Raw genomic sequence first — 27,830 nt, forward strand, 5'->3', positions numbered from 1 at the left:
TTAGGGGACAAGATGGCGTACATGTTCCCTTCATTGTCAATGGAGTTTAATGTTTGTGTTTAGGGACAAGATGGCGTACATGTTCCCTTCATTGTCAATGGAGTTTAATGTTTGTGTTTAGGGGACAAGATGGCGTACATGTTCCCTTCATTGTCAATGGAGTTTAATGTTTGTGTTTAGGGGTCAAGATGGCGTACATGTTCCCTTCATTGTCAATGGAGTTTAATGTTTGTGTTTAGGGGACAAGATGGCGTACATGTTCCCTTCATTGTCAATGGAGTTTAATGTTTGTGTTAGGGGACAAGATGGCGTACATGTTCCCTTCATTGTCAATGGAGTTTTTAAAACTAATATTGAACTAAAAACAAACAGGAAATCATGTAGGGAGATAAAAAATCACACCCGTGTGAAGTGAGGGGCGCTAATATTTAAACTCATGTTGAGTAGTTTACAGTATACTACCACGGTAGGAGCCCACCCCCACCCCACCCCATTTTCTATCATATTATTTATATTGCCTTTTATTCTCATGCCTTCAGTAAGTCAAGAACTTTCTGTATGTATAAAATGTGTGCGCGCGCGCGTGCGCGCGTGTGCTGTGAGCTCATCACCATAGCAACCCTTCTAACCCTTCCTCTGTGGTTAACCTGCCCCCCCCCCCCCCCCCCCATTTGGTAACATCTTACGTGTGCAAACTTTTTCCACACATCCAGGGTTAGATGTTTGACACATGCTACTTAAAGCATGATGACATTTGGCTAATGCCGTATATATATAGGTTGTCTGTAGTGTCACTGATACCTGGACATAACTAGCATTAAAGGTGGCCTTACACTAGCCGATAATCGGGCATTTTTGACACTCGGGGGGTGCCCGACCGCTCAAAGCACGATCGGGATCTGCCCGATCAACATCAAGAATGTTTGATATTTGCTCTGCCCCGCTCCGATTATCCTGCAGTGTGTGGTGCTATCAGATATCAGATTGAAATAAATCGGCTAGTGTAAGGCCACCTTTAGGTTGTCTGTAGTGTCACTTATACCTGGACATAACTGACATTAAGGTTGTCTGTAGTGTCACTGATACCTGGACATAACTGACATTAAGGTTGTCTGTAATGTCACTGATACCTGGACATAACTGAAATTAAGGTTGTCTGTAGTGTCACTGATACCTGGACATAACTGACATTAATGGTGTCACTTATACCTGGACATAACTGACATTAAGGTTGTCTGTAGTGTCACTTATACCTGGACATAACTGACATTAATGTTGTCTGTAGTGTCACTTATAAGTGGACATAACTGACATTAATGTTGTCTGTAGTGTCACTTATACCTGGACATAACTGACATTAAGGTTGTCTGTAGTGTCACTGATACCTGGACATAACTGACATTAAGGTTGTCTGTAGTGTCACTTATACCTAGACATAACTGACATTAAGGTTGTCTGTAGTGTCACTGATACCTGGACATAACTGACATTAAGGTTGTCTGTAGTGTCACTGATACCTGGACATAACTGACATTAAGGTTGTCTGTGGTGTCACTGATACCTGGACATAACTGACATTAAGGTTGTCTATGGTGTCACTTATACCTGGACATAACTGACATTAAGGTTGTCTGTGGTGTCACTGATACCTGGACATAACTGACATTAAGGTTGTCTGTGGTGTCACTGATACCTGGACATAACTGACATTAAGGTTGTCTATGGTGTCACTTATACCTGGACATAACTGACATTAAGGTTGTCTATGGTGTCACTTATACCTGGACATAACTGACATTAATGTTGTCTGTAGTGTCACTTATACCTGGACATAACTGACATTAAGGTTGTCTGTAGTGGAACTGATACCTGGACATAACTGACATTAAGGTTGTCTGTAGTGTCACTGATACATGGACATAACTGACATTAAGGTTGTCTGTAGTGTCACTTATACCTGGACATAACTGACATTAAGGTTGTCTGTAGTGTCACTTATACCTGGACATAACTGACATTAAGGTTGTCTGTAGTGTCACTTATACCTGGACATAACTGACATTAAGGTTGTCTATGGTGTCACTTATACCTGGACATAACTGACATTAATGTTGTCTGTAGTGTCACTGATACCTCGACATAACTGACATTAAGGTTGTCTGTAGTGTCACTTATACCTGGACATAACTGACATTAAGGTTGTCTGTAGTGTCACTTATACCTGGACATAACTGACATTAAGGTTGTCTGTAGTGTCACTGATACCTGGACATAACTGACATTAAGGTTGTCTGTAGTGGAACTGATACCTGGACATAACTTACAGACAATTGCACGAGTCCCTCCGATCCGAGTCCGAGTCGAGTAGCAAGTCATTTGGTTCAAGTCTCAAGCAAGTCTCAAGTTGTTCTGTTGTGGGCAAGTCAAGTCAAGTCGAGTCACAAGGTTATGTCAAGTCGGGTCGAGTCACAAGGTTGTCGAGTCAAGTCGGGTCACAAGGTTATGTCAAGTCAAGTCGGGTCGAGTCACAAGGTTGTCGAGTCAAGTCGGGTTGAGTCACAAGGTTATGTCAAGTCAAGTCGCGTCGAGTCACAAGATTGTCGAGTACTGTACTGTACTGTACTGTACTGTACTGTACTGTACTGTACTGTACTGTACTGTACTGTGCTGTGCTGTGCTGTGCTGTACTGTACTGTACTGTACTGTACAAGCTCTCTGTCATGTGAATGAATGTACTGACGGAACAATGTGTGTGTGTCTTTAAGACCGGACTGTATAGAGAGGCGCACGCGCCGGAAGTAATACAACTACATGTGATATAAACAAGAGATGCAACTGTGAACCGAAGCCAAATAAATACTACCTCTACAGTTAAAGTACGTTGTCAAGAGTTACTCATTATATCGGTCATAACCTGCACATGGTGTCAGAAGTAAAGCTGAGAAGATGTCCAAGTTTAATCCTCCCGAAACCTTTGATTTCACCCGCCCGGAGCTGTGGCCGGAGTGGAGGCAGCTGTTCCAACGCTACCGGTTGGTAGCGAAGCTAAACCTGGAGGATGGTGCCGTTCAGGTTAGCACGCTGCTGTATGCACTCGGCAAGGAGGCTGAGCAAGTTTTCAACACGCTACTTTTCGCGGTAGGGGAGGACAATAATGACTATGAGACTGTGTTGGGGAAGCTGAATAATTACTTTGTCCCGAGAGTGAACATTGTCCATGAGCGGGCTCGGTTTTACCTCCGCTCGCAAAAGAGGGGCGAGTCTGCGGAGGAATTCATACGGGCGCTCTATGCGCTGGCCGCGACCTGTCAGTTTGGTCCGGTGAAGATTGAAAATATTCGGGATAAACTGGTGATTGGGATCCTGGATAAAGAAATGTCGGAGAGGCTACAGCTGACTGCTGATTTGACACTGGAGAAGGCAGTGGAACTGGTGAGACAGTCTGAGCAGATTAAGGGGCAAGTTAGCCAACAAGCTAAAGCTGGCTCGGGGGATGCTACATTCCTGAGCGAAGTCTCTCACACATGCGCTTGTAACTGTGGGGCTGCAGCATTATTGAATGAGGTGAGACACAATGCGCGCGCTGCGCCTTTCCAACAACAACAACACAGAGGACGAGGAGGGGCACGTGGCAGCGGCGGCTTCCAGGCGTCACGGCATCGCGACGGGGAAACAAAGTGCTTCAGGTGTGGGAGGGACCACCCGAACAGCGCGCAATGTGCAGCCAGGCAGGCGAAATGCAGAAACTGCCAGAAGATTGGGCACTTTGCGGTTGTGTGCCGCTCTGCAAGGGTGAATGAGCTGACAACGGTGGAGCAGCATGATGACGGTTACGACGGTTACACAGACGGACACTTCCTTGGTGAGGTGAAAACAACGTACCTCTACGTGACTGATTCCAATAAGCCATGGACTGTTAAATTGAACGTCTGTGACACTCCTGTCACTTTCAAGATCGACACTGGAGCAGATGCAAGCGTGATTTCGGACACCGCATTCCAGCAGCTCACACGCCGGCCCCAATTGTCCAGCAACTACAGAGCTTTCGAGAGCCCCGGAGGTAGGCTTAACTGTCTGGGACTGTTCTCTGCCGTAACCAAGTACAGAGGCCAGAAGTACAAGTTCAACATCCACGTGATCAAGACGGCTCATGGCAGCAACCTGTTGGGCCGTGATGTTGCGGCGGCGATGGGACTTGTGAAGAGAGTGGAGGAGGTGCAGAGCACGGAGGAGGTGCAGAGCACATTTGGGACGGATCTGGGTCTCTTAAAAATAAAGCCCGTGAGAATATCACTGCGGGACGATGCTGTCCCATACAGCATTAATACAGCAAGGAGAGTGTCTGCCCCCCTGCTTCCCAAAGTCAAGGCTGAGCTGGCCAGGATGCTCAAGTGCGGCGTCATAGAGGAGATCACGGAGCCGACGGAGTGGTGCGCTCCCATAGTTCCAGTTCCCAAGAAAACCGGGGAGGTGAGGATCTGTGTTGATCTAAAACGACTGAACACGGCTGTGAAGAGGGAGAGATTTGTTCTGCCCACCATAGATGACATATTACCAAAGCTGGCGGAGTCTCGAGTGTTTTCCCTGCTCGACGCGGCAAGTGGCTTCTGGCAAATTCCACTCGAGAGGGACACAGCCAAACTGACCACGTTCATCACCCCGGTGGGTAGATTCTTTTTCAAGCGGCTTCCTTTCGGGATCTCCAGCGCACCGGAAATCTTTCAGAGAGAAATGTCAGTGCTGTTCAGAGGCCAGGAGGGAGTAGAAGTGTACATGGACGACGTCTTGGTTCATGGCAGAGACGACAAAGAGCACGAGGAGAGACTCCAGAACGTTCTACATATCATGGAGAGCGCTGGTCTGAAGCTCAACGACAAGAAATGCTTCCTGCGGCAGAAACAGTTGAACTATTTGGGGCATCGGATCGACAGTGAGGGCATCCAGCCTGACCCCTCAAAAGTAAGCGCCATCACAGGGCTACAGCCACCATGTGACGTGCCAGGCTTGAGAATGTTCCTGGGCATGGTCCATTATCTCGGGCGCTTCCTGCCAAACTTGTCAGAAGTGATAAAGCCGCTCAACGACCTGCTGAAATGCGATGCCGTATGGACCTGGGACGCGCCACAGGACGGTGCATTCAATAAGGTGAAGCGACTTATCTCTACCGCACCTACACTGGCATTCTACGATGTGAACAAACCCACGGTAGTGAGTGCTGACGCGAGCAGCTACGGGCTGGGCGGAGTACTGCTACAGAGACACCCGGATGGACTGAAACCGGTGGCATTCTGTTCAAGGACACTGACTGATGCTGAGAAGCGCTACGCGCAGATAGAGAAAGAGTGTCTTGCTGCTGTTTGGGCCTGCGAACGATTTTCCACGTACCTATATGGCCTGGACAGCTTCACAGTCCATACAGACCACAAACCGCTGGTTCCGTTGATTAACAGCAAAGACCTTGATACTGTTCCCCTGAGATGCCAGCGGCTGCTGATGCGTCTGATGAGGTTCAACCCCATTGCAGAATACGTGCCTGGGAAAACATTGACAGTGGCTGACACGCTTTCCAGACAGCCATTATCTGTGATCCTGAGTGAGGTGTCGGACCTGACCAGTGATGTTTCAGCGTTTGAGGATGCAGCTCACGAGGCGTGGCCTGTGTCACCATCCAAACTAGAAAGGATCAAGCAAGAGACAAGAGCGGACCACGACCTGCTGGTGGTGAGCAGACTGGTCAAAGAGGGATGGCCGAAGTACGTGGGCAGTGTACCAGCGCAAGGCAAAGCATATCACCACTGCGGTCACAGCCTGTCAACATCGAAGGGTCTTGTGCTGTACGGAGACCGCATAGTGATCCCTCACAGTATGAGAAGAGAGATACTCCACCGGCTGCACGACGGACACCAAGGCATCAACAAGTGCAGAGAACGGGCACACATGAGTGTGTGGTGGCCCGGGCTGGAGACGGAGATTCAAGACCTGGTGACACAATGTCCCGAGTGCATGCGAGTCAGACCTACACAGAGAAGGGAGCCTCTGATTACAACGCCACTGCCACAGAGACCCTGGCAAACGATCGGTGCGGACATCTGTGAGTATGAGAAACAAAACTACTTGGTAGTTGTTGACTATTATTCTCGCTACATAGAAATAGCCCATATGCCTGACATGAAGAGCGAGACAACATGTTCTCGTCTGAAGAATATCTTCTCCAGGTGGGGCTGTCCAGACGAGCTCCACACGGATAACGCCAAACAGTTCACGAGCAGAGTGTTTGAAGATTTCACTGTTGCCTATGACTTTAAACTCATCACCTCTAGCCCTCACTATCCTCAATCCAACGGTGCGGCTGAGAGGGCGGTACAGACAGCGAAGAGGATTCTGCGTCAGGATGACCCGTTTCTGGCTCTCATGAGCTACAGGGCTACTCCACTACAAGCCACGGGTGCCAGTCCTGCACAGCTGATGATGGGCCGTCAGATCAAAACGACGGTGCCTACGGTCGATAAAGTGCTTTTGCCTAAGTGGCCCAACTTCACAAAGGTGCGTGAAGCTGATGCCAAGGCGAAGAGGAACTACAGGCAGGCCTACAACCGGCGCTACGGCGCCAGAGCGCTTCCACCTCTCGGCCCGGGACAGAGCGTGGCGGTGAAACTCGACGGTGAGTCCGGCTGGACGACGGCGGCGACAGTTCAACGGCCACACCCGGCTCCGAGATCCTATCTGGTCCGGACGGACCGTGGGACCCTGCGGAGGAACAGGCGACACCTACGACCGACATTCCTTCCTGGGGAGGCGGAGAACGCGGAAGTGGGCGAGCAACCACCTTCACCCCAGCTTACACCTCCAGGCTCGCCTGCCAGGGGAGCTGTGTCACCTGCTAGAGAGACTGTTTCCCCTGTTCGTGAGCCTGTCCCGGCGGAGCCTGAGGGTCGTCTTCCAGAACCGGCTCAGGTAACTTCTAGGGGCAGAGTCGTCCGTCCACCTGAGCGGTTTAATGACTTTGTGTGTCGGTGACTTATAGCTTGCCATTATGGAGCAGAATAACCTCCGGCAGCTATAGAGGTGACTGGGTAGTCTACCCCATAACCTCAGAGAAAAAAAAAGACAGTCACTTGTTCAATGTTGGTTTATGCATTACTGTGCCTTTCTGTTTTACTTCTCCTACTTGCCTTTCTGAAAAGAAAAAAATAATCAGAGAGGGGGGAGGGGGTGGTTTATTGTTTAGTATTACAGCACTTTGATTAATGCACTTTTCATTGATTGATTTGAACAGAGGATACTACTTTATATATCGCAGGCTAGCATTGTTTAGAGTCTATGTTATTTGCAGATCTGGAAGGACAATACACTAATTTTGTATTCACCAGTATACACTGTCTCTGACTCAAAGGAGGGGAGATGTCATGTGAATGAATGTACTGACGGAACAATGTGTGTGTGTCTTTAAGACCGGACTGTATAGAGAGGCGCACGCGCCGGAAGTAATACAACTACATGTGATATAAACAAGAGATGCAACTGTGAACCGAAGCCAAATAAATACTACCTCTACAGTTAAAGTACGTTGTCAAGAGTTACTCATTATATCGGTCATAACCTGCACACTCTCCTCCCTGGCCTCTGTCTGTGTGTTAGGCTGCACAACAGTGACACTTGATGGTGGTGACAATAATTATGCTATTTCCGTGCTCGGATACAGGGACACAGGGACACACACAAGTCACACATAGCTGTCTATAGTGGTTGCACCACTCAAAAAACAGGAAAAGAACACTTATGCCAATATCAAACTTATGCCAATTACAATATGTAAAATCACAATATCCAGTCTAATTATATGAATATAATACTGATGCCCTGCCCATGCACAGACAGGCCTAAAGTACAAAAATAATACAAAATAAAATATATATAATAATAATAATAATAATAATAATAATATATTGTTATTATTATTATGATGACAATTAAAAAGGAAAAATAAAGAAATAAGACTTTACCATTCAGACACAGAAGTACAGGCCTGTGTCTGCATTAAATTGTCTTAAGGAAAAAAGAAATACCTCATGTCACTCACTGCCACACATTTTGTCTGTTCATTTTAAGCTCTGTATAGGAAATCAAAATGTTCTGTTGTACTTGTAGTGTAGTTTGTTAAAGACGTTGGGAAGCTTAACGATGTTTAATTGACTACAGGCGATAGAGTGAGAGACAACAAGACCGCGTCGTCAACTCCCCATGTTCAGCTGTGGATGTTTTTCTTTTCCTTTTTTTTATGATCACAACTTAAGTTAGCGTCTTGTGTTGTTGTTGTTGTTGTTGGAAGCTGTTGCTGAATTAAGGACTTTTCAAATGGAATAATTTATTTGGAACAATAAAACAAGACAGGTAAGAGGAAAGTAGGAAAGGAAGTTTGCACCCGACGGACAAGCTTATTGTTCAACTGTGTAAAACATGCGTGGCTCACGCAGTTTATCAATTTGACCCAACATGATTACATGAAACCTGCATTTATAACAGTGAATGGCCGGACAGGCCGGTTACTTAAGTTGTCCGAGTCAGCTTGTCTCAAGTCGAGTCGAGTCTGGAGTCATTGTCTTCCAAGTCAAGTCGAGTCTCAAGTTTTTACCCTTAAGTCCAAGTCGAGTTGCAAGTCGTCAAATCAATGACTCGAGTCGGGTCGAGTCATCAAGACTCGAGTCCAATACTCTGACATTAAGGTTGTCTGTAGTGTCACTGATACATGGACATAACTGACATTAAGGTTGTCTGTAGTGTCACTTATACCTGGACATAACTGACATTAAGGTTGTCTGTAGTGTCACTGATACCTGGACATAACTGACATTAAGGTTGTCTGTAGTGTCACTGATACCTGGACATAACTGACATTAAGGTTGTCTGTAGTGTCACTGATACCTGGACATAACTGACATTAAGGTTGTCTGTAGTGTCACTGATACCTGGACATAACTGACATTAAGGTTGTCTGTAGTGTCACTGATACCTGGACATAACTGACATTAAGGTTGTCTGTAGTGTCACTTATACCTGGACATAACTTACATTAAGGTTGTCTGTAGTGTCACTGATACCTGGACATAACTGACATTAAGGTTGTCTGTAGTGTCACTGATACCTGGACATAACTGACATTAAGATTGTCTGTAGTGTCACTTATACCTGGACATAACTGACATTAAGGTTGTCTATGGTGTCACTGATACCTGGACATAACTGACATTAAGGTTGTCTGTAGTGTCACTTATACCTGGACATATCTGACATTAAGGTTGTCTATGGTGTCACTGATACCTGGACATAACTGACATTAAGGTTGTCTATGGTGTCACTTATACCTGGACATAACTGACATTAAGGTGGTCTTTAGTGTCACTTATACCTGGACATAACTGACATTAATGTTGTCTGTAGTGTCACTGATACCTGGACATAACGGACATTAAGGTTGTCTGTATTGTCACTGATACCTGGACATAACTGACATTAAGGTTGTCTGTAGTGTCACTGATACCTGGACATAACTGACATTAAGGTTGTCTGTAGTGTCACTGATACCTGGACATAACTGACATTAATGTTGTCTGTATTGTCACTGATACCTGGACATAACTGACATAAATGTTGTCTGTAGTGTCACTGATACCTGGACATAACTGACATTAATGTTGTCTGTGGTGTCACTTATACCTGGACATAACTGACATTAAGGTTGTCTGTAGTGTCACTGATACCTGGACATAACTGACATTAAGGTTGTCTGTAGTGGAACTGATACCTGGACATAACTGACATTAAGGTTGTCTGTAGTGTCACTGATACATGGACATAACTGACATTAAGGTTGTCTGTAGTGTCACTTATACCTGGACATAACTGACATTAAGGTTGTCTGTAGTGTCACTTATACCTGGACATAACTGACATTAAGGTTGTCTGTAGTGTCACTTATACCTGGACATAACTGACATTAAGGTTGTCTATGGTGTCACTTATACCTGGACATAACTGACATTAATGTTGTCTGTAGTGTCACTGATACCTCGACATAACTGACATTAAGGTTGTCTGTAGTGTCACTTATACCTGGACATAACTGACATTAAGGTTGTCTGTAGTGTCACTTATACCTGGACATAACTGACATTAAGGTTGTCTGTAGTGTCACTTATACCTGGACATAACTGACATTAAGGTTGTCTATGGTGTCACTTATACCTGGACATAACTGACATTAATGTTGTCTGTAGTGTCACTGATACCTCGACATAACTGACATTAAGGTTGTCTGTAGTGTCACTTATACCTGGACATAACTGACATTAAGGTTGTCTGTAGTGTCACTTATACCTGGACATAACTGACATTAAGGTTGTCTGTAGTGTCACTGATACCTGGACATAACTGACATTAAGGTTGTCTGTAGTGGAACTGATACCTGGACATAACTTACAGACAATTGCACGAGTCCCTCCGATCCGAGTCCGAGTCGAGTAGCAAGTCATTTGGTTCAAGTCTCAAGCAAGTCTCAAGTTGTTCTGTTGTGGGCAAGTCAAGTCAAGTCGAGTCACAAGGTTATGTCAAGTCGGGTCGAGTCACAAGGTTGTCGAGTCAAGTCGGGTCACAAGGTTATGTCAAGTCAAGTCGGGTCGAGTCACAAGGTTGTCGAGTCAAGTCGGGTTGAGTCACAAGGTTATGTCAAGTCAAGTCGCGTCGAGTCACAAGATTGTCGAGTACTGTACTGTACTGTACTGTACTGTACTGTACTGTACTGTACTGTACTGTACTGTACTGTGCTGTGCTGTGCTGTGCTGTACTGTACTGTACTGTACTGTACAAGCTCTCTGTCATGTGAATGAATGTACTGACGGAACAATGTGTGTGTGTCTTTAAGACCGGACTGTATAGAGAGGCGCACGCGCCGGAAGTAATACAACTACATGTGATATAAACAAGAGATGCAACTGTGAACCGAAGCCAAATAAATACTACCTCTACAGTTAAAGTACGTTGTCAAGAGTTACTCATTATATCGGTCATAACCTGCACATGGTGTCAGAAGTAAAGCTGAGAAGATGTCCAAGTTTAATCCTCCCGAAACCTTTGATTTCACCCGCCCGGAGCTGTGGCCGGAGTGGAGGCAGCTGTTCCAACGCTACCGGTTGGTAGCGAAGCTAAACCTGGAGGATGGTGCCGTTCAGGTTAGCACGCTGCTGTATGCACTCGGCAAGGAGGCTGAGCAAGTTTTCAACACGCTACTTTTCGCGGTAGGGGAGGACAATAATGACTATGAGACTGTGTTGGGGAAGCTGAATAATTACTTTGTCCCGAGAGTGAACATTGTCCATGAGCGGGCTCGGTTTTACCTCCGCTCGCAAAAGAGGGGCGAGTCTGCGGAGGAATTCATACGGGCGCTCTATGCGCTGGCCGCGACCTGTCAGTTTGGTCCGGTGAAGATTGAAAATATTCGGGATAAACTGGTGATTGGGATCCTGGATAAAGAAATGTCGGAGAGGCTACAGCTGACTGCTGATTTGACACTGGAGAAGGCAGTGGAACTGGTGAGACAGTCTGAGCAGATTAAGGGGCAAGTTAGCCAACAAGCTAAAGCTGGCTCGGGGGATGCTACATTCCTGAGCGAAGTCTCTCACACATGCGCTTGTAACTGTGGGGCTGCAGCATTATTGAATGAGGTGAGACACAATGCGCGCGCTGCGCCTTTCCAACAACAACAACACAGAGGACGAGGAGGGGCACGTGGCAGCGGCGGCTTCCAGGCGTCACGGCATCGCGACGGGGAAACAAAGTGCTTCAGGTGTGGGAGGGACCACCCGAACAGCGCGCAATGTGCAGCCAGGCAGGCGAAATGCAGAAACTGCCAGAAGATTGGGCACTTTGCGGTTGTGTGCCGCTCTGCAAGGGTGAATGAGCTGACAACGGTGGAGCAGCATGATGACGGTTACGACGGTTACACAGACGGACACTTCCTTGGTGAGGTGAAAACAACGTACCTCTACGTGACTGATTCCAATAAGCCATGGACTGTTAAATTGAACGTCTGTGACACTCCTGTCACTTTCAAGATCGACACTGGAGCAGATGCAAGCGTGATTTCGGACACCGCATTCCAGCAGCTCACACGCCGGCCCCAATTGTCCAGCAACTACAGAGCTTTCGAGAGCCCCGGAGGTAGGCTTAACTGTCTGGGACTGTTCTCTGCCGTAACCAAGTACAGAGGCCAGAAGTACAAGTTCAACATCCACGTGATCAAGACGGCTCATGGCAGCAACCTGTTGGGCCGTGATGTTGCGGCGGCGATGGGACTTGTGAAGAGAGTGGAGGAGGTGCAGAGCACGGAGGAGGTGCAGAGCACATTTGGGACGGATCTGGGTCTCTTAAAAATAAAGCCCGTGAGAATATCACTGCGGGACGATGCTGTCCCATACAGCATTAATACAGCAAGGAGAGTGTCTGCCCCCCTGCTTCCCAAAGTCAAGGCTGAGCTGGCCAGGATGCTCAAGTGCGGCGTCATAGAGGAGATCACGGAGCCGACGGAGTGGTGCGCTCCCATAGTTCCAGTTCCCAAGAAAACCGGGGAGGTGAGGATCTGTGTTGATCTAAAACGACTGAACACGGCTGTGAAGAGGGAGAGATTTGTTCTGCCCACCATAGATGACATATTACCAAAGCTGGCGGAGTCTCGAGTGTTTTCCCTGCTCGACGCGGCAAGTGGCTTCTGGCAAATTCCACTCGAGAGGGACACAGCCAAACTGACCACGTTCATCACCCCGGTGGGTAGATTCTTTTTCAAGCGGCTTCCTTTCGGGATCTCCAGCGCACCGGAAATCTTTCAGAGAGAAATGTCAGTGCTGTTCAGAGGCCAGGAGGGAGTAGAAGTGTACATGGACGACGTCTTGGTTCATGGCAGAGACGACAAAGAGCACGAGGAGAGACTCCAGAACGTTCTACATATCATGGAGAGCGCTGGTCTGAAGCTCAACGACAAGAAATGCTTCCTGCGGCAGAAACAGTTGAACTATTTGGGGCATCGGATCGACAGTGAGGGCATCCAGCCTGACCCCTCAAAAGTAAGCGCCATCACAGGGCTACAGCCACCATGTGACGTGCCAGGCTTGAGAATGTTCCTGGGCATGGTCCATTATCTCGGGCGCTTCCTGCCAAACTTGTCAGAAGTGATAAAGCCGCTCAACGACCTGCTGAAATGCGATGCCGTATGGACCTGGGACGCGCCACAGGACGGTGCATTCAATAAGGTGAAGCGACTTATCTCTACCGCACCTACACTGGCATTCTACGATGTGAACAAACCCACGGTAGTGAGTGCTGACGCGAGCAGCTACGGGCTGGGCGGAGTACTGCTACAGAGACACCCGGATGGACTGAAACCGGTGGCATTCTGTTCAAGGACACTGACTGATGCTGAGAAGCGCTACGCGCAGATAGAGAAAGAGTGTCTTGCTGCTGTTTGGGCCTGCGAACGATTTTCCACGTACCTATATGGCCTGGACAGCTTCACAGTCCATACAGACCACAAACCGCTGGTTCCGTTGATTAACAGCAAAGACCTTGATACTGTTCCCCTGAGATGCCAGCGGCTGCTGATGCGTCTGATGAGGTTCAACCCCATTGCAGAATACGTGCCTGGGAAAACATTGACAGTGGCTGACACGCTTTCCAGACAGCCATTATCTGTGATCCTGAGTGAGGTGTCGGACCTGACCAGTGATGTTTCAGCGTTTGAGGATGCAGCTCACGAGGCGTGGCCTGTGTCACCATCCAAACTAGAAAGGATCAAGCAAGAGACAAGAGCGGACCACGACCTGCTGGTGGTGAGCAGACTGGTCAAAGAGGGATGGCCGAAGTACGTGGGCAGTGTACCAGCGCAAGGCAAAGCATATCACCACTGCGGTCACAGCCTGTCAACATCGAAGGGTCTTGTGCTGTACGGAGACCGCATAGTGATCCCTCACAGTATGAGAAGAGAGATACTCCACCGGCTGCACGACGGACACCAAGGCATCAACAAGTGCAGAGAACGGGCACACATGAGTGTGTGGTGGCCCGGGCTGGAGACGGAGATTCAAGACCTGGTGACACAATGTCCCGAGTGCATGCGAGTCAGACCTACACAGAGAAGGGAGCCTCTGATTACAACGCCACTGCCACAGAGACCCTGGCAAACGATCGGTGCGGACATCTGTGAGTATGAGAAACAAAACTACTTGGTAGTTGTTGACTATTATTCTCGCTACATAGAAATAGCCCATATGCCTGACATGAAGAGCGAGACAACATGTTCTCGTCTGAAGAATATCTTCTCCAGGTGGGGCTGTCCAGACGAGCTCCACACGGATAACGCCAAACAGTTCACGAGCAGAGTGTTTGAAGATTTCACTGTTGCCTATGACTTTAAACTCATCACCTCTAGCCCTCACTATCCTCAATCCAACGGTGCGGCTGAGAGGGCGGTACAGACAGCGAAGAGGATTCTGCGTCAGGATGACCCGTTTCTGGCTCTCATGAGCTACAGGGCTACTCCACTACAAGCCACGGGTGCCAGTCCTGCACAGCTGATGATGGGCCGTCAGATCAAAACGACGGTGCCTACGGTCGATAAAGTGCTTTTGCCTAAGTGGCCCAACTTCACAAAGGTGCGTGAAGCTGATGCCAAGGCGAAGAGGAACTACAGGCAGGCCTACAACCGGCGCTACGGCGCCAGAGCGCTTCCACCTCTCGGCCCGGGACAGAGCGTGGCGGTGAAACTCGACGGTGAGTCCGGCTGGACGACGGCGGCGACAGTTCAACGGCCACACCCGGCTCCGAGATCCTATCTGGTCCGGACGGACCGTGGGACCCTGCGGAGGAACAGGCGACACCTACGACCGACATTCCTTCCTGGGGAGGCGGAGAACGCGGAAGTGGGCGAGCAACCACCTTCACCCCAGCTTACACCTCCAGGCTCGCCTGCCAGGGGAGCTGTGTCACCTGCTAGAGAGACTGTTTCCCCTGTTCGTGAGCCTGTCCCGGCGGAGCCTGAGGGTCGTCTTCCAGAACCGGCTCAGGTAACTTCTAGGGGCAGAGTCGTCCGTCCACCTGAGCGGTTTAATGACTTTGTGTGTCGGTGACTTATAGCTTGCCATTATGGAGCAGAATAACCTCCGGCAGCTATAGAGGTGACTGGGTAGTCTACCCCATAACCTCAGAGAAAAAAAAAGACAGTCACTTGTTCAATGTTGGTTTATGCATTACTGTGCCTTTCTGTTTTACTTCTCCTACTTGCCTTTCTGAAAAGAAAAAAATAATCAGAGAGGGGGGAGGGGGTGGTTTATTGTTTAGTATTACAGCACTTTGATTAATGCACTTTTCATTGATTGATTTGAACAGAGGATACTACTTTATATATCGCAGGCTAGCATTGTTTAGAGTCTATGTTATTTGCAGATCTGGAAGGACAATACACTAATTTTGTATTCACCAGTATACACTGTCTCTGACTCAAAGGAGGGGAGATGTCATGTGAATGAATGTACTGACGGAACAATGTGTGTGTGTCTTTAAGACCGGACTGTATAGAGAGGCGCACGCGCCGGAAGTAATACAACTACATGTGATATAAACAAGAGATGCAACTGTGAACCGAAGCCAAATAAATACTACCTCTACAGTTAAAGTACGTTGTCAAGAGTTACTCATTATATCGGTCATAACCTGCACACTCTCCTCCCTGGCCTCTGTCTGTGTGTTAGGCTGCACAACAGTGACACTTGATGGTGGTGACAATAATTATGCTATTTCCGTGCTCGGATACAGGGACACAGGGACACACACAAGTCACACATAGCTGTCTATAGTGGTTGCACCACTCAAAAAACAGGAAAAGAACACTTATGCCAATATCAAACTTATGCCAATTACAATATGTAAAATCACAATATCCAGTCTAATTATATGAATATAATACTGATGCCCTGCCCATGCACAGACAGGCCTAAAGTACAAAAATAATACAAAATAAAATATATATAATAATAATAATAATAATAATAATAATATATTGTTATTATTATTATGATGACAATTAAAAAGGAAAAATAAAGAAATAAGACTTTACCATTCAGACACAGAAGTACAGGCCTGTGTCTGCATTAAATTGTCTTAAGGAAAAAAGAAATACCTCATGTCACTCACTGCCACACATTTTGTCTGTTCATTTTAAGCTCTGTATAGGAAATCAAAATGTTCTGTTGTACTTGTAGTGTAGTTTGTTAAAGACGTTGGGAAGCTTAACGATGTTTAATTGACTACAGGCGATAGAGTGAGAGACAACAAGACCGCGTCGTCAACTCCCCATGTTCAGCTGTGGATGTTTTTCTTTTCCTTTTTTTTATGATCACAACTTAAGTTAGCGTCTTGTGTTGTTGTTGTTGTTGTTGGAAGCTGTTGCTGAATTAAGGACTTTTCAAATGGAATAATTTATTTGGAACAATAAAACAAGACAGGTAAGAGGAAAGTAGGAAAGGAAGTTTGCACCCGACGGACAAGCTTATTGTTCAACTGTGTAAAACATGCGTGGCTCACGCAGTTTATCAATTTGACCCAACATGATTACATGAAACCTGCATTTATAACAGTGAATGGCCGGACAGGCCGGTTACTTAAGTTGTCCGAGTCAGCTTGTCTCAAGTCGAGTCGAGTCTGGAGTCATTGTCTTCCAAGTCAAGTCGAGTCTCAAGTTTTTACCCTTAAGTCCAAGTCGAGTTGCAAGTCGTCAAATCAATGACTCGAGTCGGGTCGAGTCATCAAGACTCGAGTCCAATACTCTGACATTAAGGTTGTCTGTAGTGTCACTGATACATGGACATAACTGACATTAAGGTTGTCTGTAGTGTCACTTATACCTGGACATAACTGACATTAAGGTTGTCTGTAGTGTCACTGATACCTGGACATAACTGACATTAAGGTTGTCTGTAGTGTCACTGATACCTGGACATAACTGACATTAAGGTTGTCTGTAGTGTCACTGATACCTGGACATAACTGACATTAAGGTTGTCTGTAGTGTCACTGATACCTGGACATAACTGACATTAAGGTTGTCTGTAGTGTCACTGATACCTGGACATAACTGACATTAAGGTTGTCTGTAGTGTCACTTATACCTGGACATAACTTACATTAAGGTTGTCTGTAGTGTCACTGATACCTGGACATAACTGACATTAAGGTTGTCTGTAGTGTCACTGATACCTGGACATAACTGACATTAAGATTGTCTGTAGTGTCACTTATACCTGGACATAACTGACATTAAGGTTGTCTATGGTGTCACTGATACCTGGACATAACTGACATTAAGGTTGTCTGTAGTGTCACTTATACCTGGACATATCTGACATTAAGGTTGTCTATGGTGTCACTGATACCTGGACATAACTGACATTAAGGTTGTCTATGGTGTCACTTATACCTGGACATAACTGACATTAAGGTGGTCTTTAGTGTCACTTATACCTGGACATAACTGACATTAATGTTGTCTGTAGTGTCACTGATACCTGGACATAACGGACATTAAGGTTGTCTGTATTGTCACTGATACCTGGACATAACTGACATTAAGGTTGTCTGTAGTGTCACTGATACCTGGACATAACTGACATTAAGGTTGTCTGTAGTGTCACTGATACCTGGACATAACTGACATTAATGTTGTCTGTATTGTCACTGATACCTGGACATAACTGACATAAATGTTGTCTGTAGTGTCACTGATACCTGGACATAACTGACATTAATGTTGTCTGTGGTGTCACTTATACCTGGACATAACTGACATTAAGGTTGTCTGTAGTGTCACTGATACCTGGACATAACTGACATTAAGGTTGTCTGTAGTGTCACTTATACCTGGACATAACTGACATTAAGGTTGTCTGTAGTGTCACTTATACCTAGACATAACTGACATTAAGGTTGTCTGTAGTGTCACTGATACATGGACATAACTGACATTAATGTTGTCTGTAGTGTCACTGATACCTGGACATAACTGACATTAATGTTGTCTGTAGTGTCACTGATACCTGGACATAACTGACATTAATGTTGTCTGTAGTGTCACTTATACCTGGACATAACTGACATTAAGGTTGTCTGTAGTGTCACTGATACCTGGACATAACTGACATTAAGGTTGTCTGTAGTGTCACTTATACCTGGACATAACTGACATTAAGGTTGTCTATGGTGTCACTGATACCTGGACATAACTGACATTAAGGTTGTCTGTAGTGTCACTTATACCTGGACATATCTGACATTAAGGTTGTCTATGGTGTCACTGATACCTGGACATAACTGACATTAAGGTTGTCACTTATACCTGGACATATCTGACATTAAGGTTGTCTTTAGTGTCACTTATACCTGGACATAACTGACATTAATGTTGTCTGTAGTGTCACTGATACCTGGACATAACGGACATTAAGGTTGTCTGTAGTGTCACTGATACCTGGACATAACTGACATTAAGGTTGTCTGTAGTGTCACTGATACTGGACATAACTGACATTAAGGTGGTCTATGGTGTCACTTATACCTGGACATAACTGACATTAAGGTTGTCTGTAGTGTCACTGATACTGGACATAACTGACATTAAGGTTGTCTATGGTGTCACTTATACCTGGACATAACTGACATTAAGGTTGTCTATGGTGTCACTGATACCTGGACATAACTGACATTAAGGTTGTCTGTAGTGTCACTGATACCTGGACATAACTGACATTAAGGTTGTCTGTAGTGTCACTGATACCTGGACATAACTGACATTAAGGTTGTCTGTAGTGTCACTGATACCTGGACATAATTGACATTAAGGTTGTCTATGGTGTCACTGATACCTGGACATAACTGACATTAAGGTTGTCTATGGTGTCACTGATACCTGGACATAACTGACATTAAGGTTGTCTATGGTGTCACTGATACCTGGACATAACTGACATTAAGGTTGTCTATGGTGTCACTGATACCTGGACATAACTGACATTAAGGTTGTCTATGGTGTCACTGATACCTGGACATAACTGACATTAAGGTTGTCTGTAGTGTCACTGATACCTGGACATAACTGACATTAAAGTTGTCTGTAGTGTCACTTATACCTGGACATAACTGACATTAAGGTTGTCTGTAGTGTCACTGATACATGGACATAACTGACATTAATGTTGTCTGTAGTGTCACTTATACCTGGACATAACTGACATTAAGGTTGTCTGTAGTGTCACTGATACTGGACATAACTGACATTAAGGTTGTCTGTAGTGTCACTTATACCTGGACATAACTGACATTAAGGTTGTCTGTAGTGTCACTTATAACTGGACATAACTGACATTAAGGTTGTCTATGGTGTCACTTATACCTGGACATAACTGACATTAAGGTTGTCTATGGTGTCACTTATACCTGGACATAACTGACATTAATGTTGTCTGTAGTCACAGTGTCACTTATACCTGGACATAACTGACATTAAGGTTGTCTGTAGTGTCACTGATACTGGACATAACTGACATTAAGGTTGTCTATGGTGTCACTTATACCTGGACATAACTGACATTATTGTTGTCTGTAGTGTCACTTATACCTGGACATAACTGACATTAAGGTTGTCTGTAGTGTCACTGATACTGGACATAACTGACATTAAGGTTGTCTGTAGTGTCACTGATACCTGGACATAACTGACATTAAGGTTGTCTATGGTGTCACTGATACCTGGACATAACTGACATTAATGTTGTCTGTAGTGTCACTGATACCTGGACATAACTGACATTAAGGTTGTCTGTAGTGTCACTGATACCTGGACATAACTGACATTAAGGTTGTCTGTAGTGTCACTGATACCTGGACATAACTGACATTAAGGTTGTCTGTAGTGTCACTGATACTGGACATAACTGACATTAAGGTTGTCTATGGTGTCACTTATACCTGGACATAACTGACATTATTGTTGTCTGTAGTGTCACTTATACCTGGACATAACTGACATTAAGGTTGTCTGTAGTGTCACTGATACTGGACATAACTGACATTAAGGTTGTCTGTAGTGTCACTGATACCTGGACATAACTGACATTAAGGTTGTCTATGGTGTCACTGATACCTGGACATAACTGACATTAATGTTGTCTGTAGTGTCACTGATACCTGGACATAACTGACATTAAGGTTGTCTGTAGTGTCACTGATACCTGGACATAACTGACATTAAGGTTGTCTGTAGTGTCACTGATACCTGGACATAACTGACATTAAGGTTGTCTGTAGTGTCACTGATACCTGGACATAACTGACATTAATGTTGTCTGTATTGTCACTGATACCTGGACATAACTGACATTAATGTTGTCTGTAGTGTCACTGATACCTGGACATAACTGACATTAATGTTGTCTGTAGTGTCACTGATACCTGGACATAACTGACATTAAGGTTATCTGTAGTGTCACTGATACCTGGACATAACTGACATTAATGTTGTCTGTAGTGTCACTGATACCTGGACATAACTGACATTAATGTTGTCTGTAGTGTCACTTATACCTGGACATATCTGACATTAAGGTTGTCTATGGTGTCACTGATACCTGGACATAACTGACATTAAGGTTGTCTGTAGTGTCACTGATACCTGGACATAACTGACATTAAGGTTGTCTGTAGTGTCACTTATACCTGGACATAACTGACATTAAGGTTGTCTGTAGTGTCACTTATACCTGGACATAACTGACATTAATGTTGTCTGTAGTGTCACTGATACCTGGACATAACGGACATTAAGGTTGTCTGTAGTGTCACTGATACCTGGACATAACTGGCATTAAGGTTGTCTGTAGTGTCACTGATACCTGGACATAACTGACATTAAGGTTGTCTGTAGTGTCACTGATACTGGACATAACTGACATTAAGGTTGTCTGTGGTGTCACTTATACCTGGACATAACTGACATTAAGGTTGTCTGTAGTGTCACTGATACCTGGACATAACTGACATTAAGGTTGTCTATGGTGTCACTTATACCTGGACATAACTGACATTAAGGTTGTCTATGGTGTCACTGATACCTGGACATAACTGACATTAAGGTTGTCTAAGGTGTCACTTATACCTGGACATAACTGACATTAAGGTTGTCTGTAGTGTCACTGATACCTGGACATAACTGACATTAAGGTTGTCTGTAGTGTCACTTATACCTGGACATAACTGACATTAATGTTGTCTATGGTGTCACTGATACCTGGACATAACTGACATTAAGGTTGTCTATGGTGTCACTGATACCTGGACATAACTGACATTAAGGTTGTCTATGGTGTCACTTATACCTGGACATAACTGACATTAAGGTGGTCTTTAGTGTCACTTATACCTGGACATAACTGACATTAATGTTGTCTGTAGTGTCACTGATACCTGGACATAACGGACATTAAGGTTGTCTGTAGTGTCACTGATACCTGGACATAACTGACATTAAGGTTGTCTGTAGTGTCACTTATACCTGGACATAACTGACATTAAGGTTGTCTGTAGTGTCACTGATACCTGGACATAACTGACATTAAGGTTGTCTATGGTGTCACTGATACCTGGACATAACTGACATTAAGGTTGTCACTTATACCTGGACATATCTGACATTAAGGTTGTCTTTAGTGTCACTTATACCTGGACATAACTGACATTAATGTTGTCTGTAGTGTCACTGATACCTGGACATAACGGACATTAAGGTTGTCTGTAGTGTCACTGATACCTGGACATAACTGACATTAAGGTTGTCTGTAGTGTCACTGATACTGGACATAACTGACATTAAGGTGGTCTATGGTGTCACTTATACCTGGACATAACTGACATTAAGGTTGTCTGTAGTGTCACTGATACTGGACATAACTGACATTAAGGTTGTCTATGGTGTCACTTATACCTGGACATAACTGACATTAAGGTTGTCTATGGTGTCACTGATACCTGGACATAACTGACATTAAGGTTGTCTGTAGTGTCACTGATACCTGGACATAACTGACATTAAGGTTGTCTGTAGTGTCACTGATACCTGGACATAACTGACATTAAGGTTGTCTGTAGTGTCACTGATACCTGGACATAATTGACATTAAGGTTGTCTATGGTGTCACTGATACCTGGACATAACTGACATTAAGGTTGTCTATGGTGTCACTGATACCTGGACATAACTGACATTAAGGTTGTCTATGGTGTCACTGATACCTGGACATAACTGACATTAAGGTTGTCTATGGTGTCACTGATACCTGGACATAACTGACATTAAGGTTGTCTATGGTGTCACTGATACCTGGACATAACTGACATTAAGGTTGTCTGTAGTGTCACTGATACCTGGACATAACTGACATTAAAGTTGTCTGTAGTGTCACTTATACCTGGACATAACTAACATTAAGGTTGTCTGTAGTGTCACTGATACATGGACATAACTGACATTAATGTTGTCTGTAGTGTCACTTATACCTGGACATAACTGACATTAAGGTTGTCTGTAGTGTCACTGATACTGGACATAACTGACATTAAGGTTGTCTGTAGTGTCACTTATACCTGGACATAACTGACATTAAGGTTGTCTGTAGTGTCACTTATAACTGGACATAACTGACATTAAGGTTGTCTATGGTGTCACTTATACCTGGACATAACTGACATTAAGGTTGTCTATGGTGTCACTTATACCTGGACATAACTGACATTAATGTTGTCTGTAGTGTCACTTATACCTGGACATAACTGACATTATTGTTGTCTGTAGTGTCACTTATACCTGGACATAACTGACATTAAGGTTGTCTGTAGTGTCACTTATACCTGGACATAACTGACATTATTGTTGTCTGTAGTGTCACTTATACCTGGACATAACTGACATTAAGGTTGTCTGTAGTGTCACTGATACTGGACATAACTGACATTAAGGTTGTCTATGGTGTCACTTATACCTGGACATAACTGACATTATTGTTGTCTGTAGTGTCACTTATACCTGGACATAACTGACATTAAGGTTGTCTGTAGTGTCACTGATACTGGACATAACTGACATTAAGGTTGTCTGTAGTGTCACTGATACCTGGACATAACTGACATTAAGGTTGTCTATGGTGTCACTGATACCTGGACATAACTGACATTAATGTTGTCTGTAGTGTCACTGATACCTGGACATAACTGACATTAAGGTTGTCTGTAGTGTCACTGATACCTGGACATAACTGACATTAAGGTTGTCTGTAGTGTCACTGATACCTGGACATAACTGACATTAAGGTTGTCTGTAGTGTCACTGATACCTGGACATAACTGACATTAAGGTTGTCTGTAGTGTCACTGATACCTGGACATAACTGACATTAATGTTGTCTGTATTGTCACTGATACCTGGACATAACTGACATTAATGTTGTCTGTAGTGTCACTGATACCTGGACATAACTGACATTAATGTTGTCTGTAGTGTCACTGATACCTGGACATAACTGACATTAAGGTTATCTGTAGTGTCACTGATACCTGGACATAACTGACATTAATGTTGTCTGTAGTGTCACTGATACCTGGACATAACGGACATTAAGGTTGTCTGTAGTGTCACTGATACCTGGACATAACTGGCATTAAGGTTGTCTGTAGTGTCACTGATACCTGGACATAACTGACATTAAGGTTGTCTGTAGTGTCACTGATACTGGACATAACTGACATTAAGGTTGTCTGTGGTGTCACTTATACCTGGACATAACTGACATTAAGGTTGTCTGTAGTGTCACTGATACCTGGACATAACTGACATTAAGGTTGTCTATGGTGTCACTTATACCTGGACATAACTGACATTAAGGTTGTCTATGGTGTCACTGATACCTGGACATAACTGACATTAAGGTTGTCTAAGGTGTCACTTATACCTGGACATAACTGACATTAAGGTTGTCTGTAGTGTCACTGATACCTGGACATAACTGACATTAAGGTTGTCTGTAGTGTCACTTATACCTGGACATAACTGACATTAATGTTGTCTATGGTGTCACTGATACCTGGACATAACTGACATTAAGGTTGTCTATGGTGTCACTGATACCTGGACATAACTGACATTAAGGTTGTCTATGGTGTCACTTATACCTGGACATAACTGACATTAAGGTGGTCTTTAGTGTCACTTATACCTGGACATAACTGACATTAATGTTGTCTGTAGTGTCACTGATACCTGGACATAACGGACATTAAGGTTGTCTGTAGTGTCACTGATACCTGGACATAACTGACATTAAGGTTGTCTGTAGTGTCACTTATACCTGGACATAACTGACATTAAGGTTGTCTGTAGTGTCACTGATACCTGGACATAACTGACATTAAGGTTGTCTATGGTGTCACTGATACCTGGACATAACTGACATTAAGGTTGTCACTTATACCTGGACATATCTGACATTAAGGTTGTCTTTAGTGTCACTTATACCTGGACATAACTGACATTAATGTTGTCTGTAGTGTCACTGATACCTGGACATAACGGACATTAAGGTTGTCTGTAGTGTCACTGATACCTGGACATAACTGACATTAAGGTTGTCTGTAGTGTCACTGATACTGGACATAACTGACATTAAGGTGGTCTATGGTGTCACTTATACCTGGACATAACTGACATTAAGGTTGTCTGTAGTGTCACTGATACTGGACATAACTGACATTAAGGTTGTCTATGGTGTCACTTATACCTGGACATAACTGACATTAAGGTTGTCTATGGTGTCACTGATACCTGGACATAACTGACATTAAGGTTGTCTGTAGTGTCACTGATACCTGGACATAACTGACATTAAGGTTGTCTGTAGTGTCACTGATACCTGGACATAACTGACATTAAGGTTGTCTGTAGTGTCACTGATACCTGGACATAATTGACATTAAGGTTGTCTATGGTGTCACTGATACCTGGACATAACTGACATTAAGGTTGTCTATGGTGTCACTGATACCTGGACATAACTGACATTAAGGTTGTCTATGGTGTCACTGATACCTGGACATAACTGACATTAAGGTTGTCTATGGTGTCACTGATACCTGGACATAACTGACATTAAGGTTGTCTATGGTGTCACTGATACCTGGACATAACTGACATTAAGGTTGTCTGTAGTGTCACTGATACCTGGACATAACTGACATTAAAGTTGTCTGTAGTGTCACTTATACCTGGACATAACTGACATTAAGGTTGTCTGTAGTGTCACTGATACATGGACATAACTGACATTAATGTTGTCTGTAGTGTCACTTATACCTGGACATAACTGACATTAAGGTTGTCTGTAGTGTCACTGATACTGGACATAACTGACATTAAGGTTGTCTGTAGTGTCACTTATACCTGGACATAACTGACATTAAGGTTGTCTGTAGTGTCACTTATAACTGGACATAACTGACATTAAGGTTGTCTATGGTGTCACTTATACCTGGACATAACTGACATTAAGGTTGTCTATGGTGTCACTTATACCTGGACATAACTGACATTAATGTTGTCTGTAGTCACAGTGTCACTTATACCTGGACATAACTGACATTAAGGTTGTCTGTAGTGTCACTTATACCTGGACATAACTGACATTATTGTTGTCTGTAGTGTCACTTATACCTGGACATAACTGACATTAAGGTTGTCTGTAGTGTCACTGATACTGGACATAACTGACATTAAGGTTGTCTATGGTGTCACTTATACCTGGACATAACTGACATTATTGTTGTCTGTAGTGTCACTTATACCTGGACATAACTGACATTAAGGTTGTCTGTAGTGTCACTGATACTGGACATAACTGACATTAAGGTTGTCTGTAGTGTCACTGATACCTGGACATAACTGACATTAAGGTTGTCTATGGTGTCACTGATACCTGGACATAACTGACATTAATGTTGTCTGTAGTGTCACTGATACCTGGACATAACTGACATTAAGGTTGTCTGTAGTGTCACTGATACCTGGACATAACTGACATTAAGGTTGTCTGTAGTGTCACTGATACCTGGACATAACTGACATTAAGGTTGTCTGTAGTGTCACTGATACCTGGACATAACTGACATTAAGGTTGTCTGTAGTGTCACTGATACCTGGACATAACTGACATTAATGTTGTCTGTATTGTCACTGATACCTGGACATAACTGACATTAATGTTGTCTGTAGTGTCACTGATACCTGGACATAACTGACATTAATGTTGTCTGTAGTGTCACTGATACCTGGACATAACTGACATTAAGGTTATCTGTAGTGTCACTGATACCTGGACATAACTGACATTAATGTTGTCTGTAGTGTCACTGATACCTGGACATAACTGACATTAATGTTGTCTGTAGTGTCACTTATACCTGGACATATCTGACATTAAGGTTGTCTATGGTGTCACTGATACCTGGACATAACTGACATTAAGGTTGTCTGTAGTGTCACTGATACCTGGACATAACTGACATTAAGGTTGTCTGTAGTGTCACTTATACCTGGACATAACTGACATTAAGGTTGTCTGTAGTGTCACTGATACCTGGACATAACGAACATTAAGGTTGTCTGTAGTGTCACTGATACCTGGACATAACTGACATTAAGGTTGTCTGTAGTGTCACTTATACCTGGACATAACTGACATTAAGGTTGTCTGTAGTGTCACTGATACCTGGACATAACTGACATTAAGGTTGTCTGTAGTGTCACTGATACCTAGACATAACTGACATTAAGGTTGTCTGTAGTGTCACTTATACCTGGACATAACTGACATTAATGTTGTCTGTAGTGTCACTGATACCTGGACATAACTGACATTAATGTTGTCTGTAGTGTCACTTATACCTGGACATAACTGACATTAAGGTTGTCTGTAGTGTCACTGATACCTGGACATAACTGACATTAAGGTTGTCTGTAGTGTCACTTATACCTGGACATAACTGACATTAAGGTTGTCTATGGTGTCACTGATACCTGGACATAACTGACATTAAGGTTGTCTGTAGTGTCACTTATACCTGGACATAACTGACATTAAGGTTGTCTGTAGTGTCACTGATACCTGGACATAACTGACATTAAGGTTGTCTGTAGTGTCACTTATACCTGGACATAACTGACATTAAGGTTGTCTGTAGTGTCACTTATACCTGGACATAACTGACATTAAGGTTGTCTGTAGTGTCACTTATACCTGGACATATCTGACATTAAGGTTGTCTATGGTGTCACTGATACCTGGACATAACTGACATTAAGGTTGTCTATGGTGTCACTTATACCTGGACATAACTGACATTAATGTTGTCTGTAGTGTCACTGATACCTGGACATAACGGACATTAAGGTTGTCTGTATTGTCACTGATACCTGGACATAACTGACATTAAGGTTGTCTGTAGTGTCACTGATACCTGGACATAACTGACATTAAGGTTGTCTGTAGTGTCACTGATACCTGGACATAACTGACATTAATGTTGTCTGTATTGTCACTGATACCTGGACATAACTGACATAAATGTTGTCTGTAGTGTCACTGATACCTGGACATAACTGACATTAATGTTGTCTGTGGTGTCACTTATACCTGGACATA

Source organism: Electrona antarctica, assembly GCF_951216825.1.
Source record: "Electrona antarctica genome assembly, chromosome: 5".
NCBI classification, from domain to species: Eukaryota; Metazoa; Chordata; class Actinopteri; order Myctophiformes; family Myctophidae; genus Electrona; species Electrona antarctica.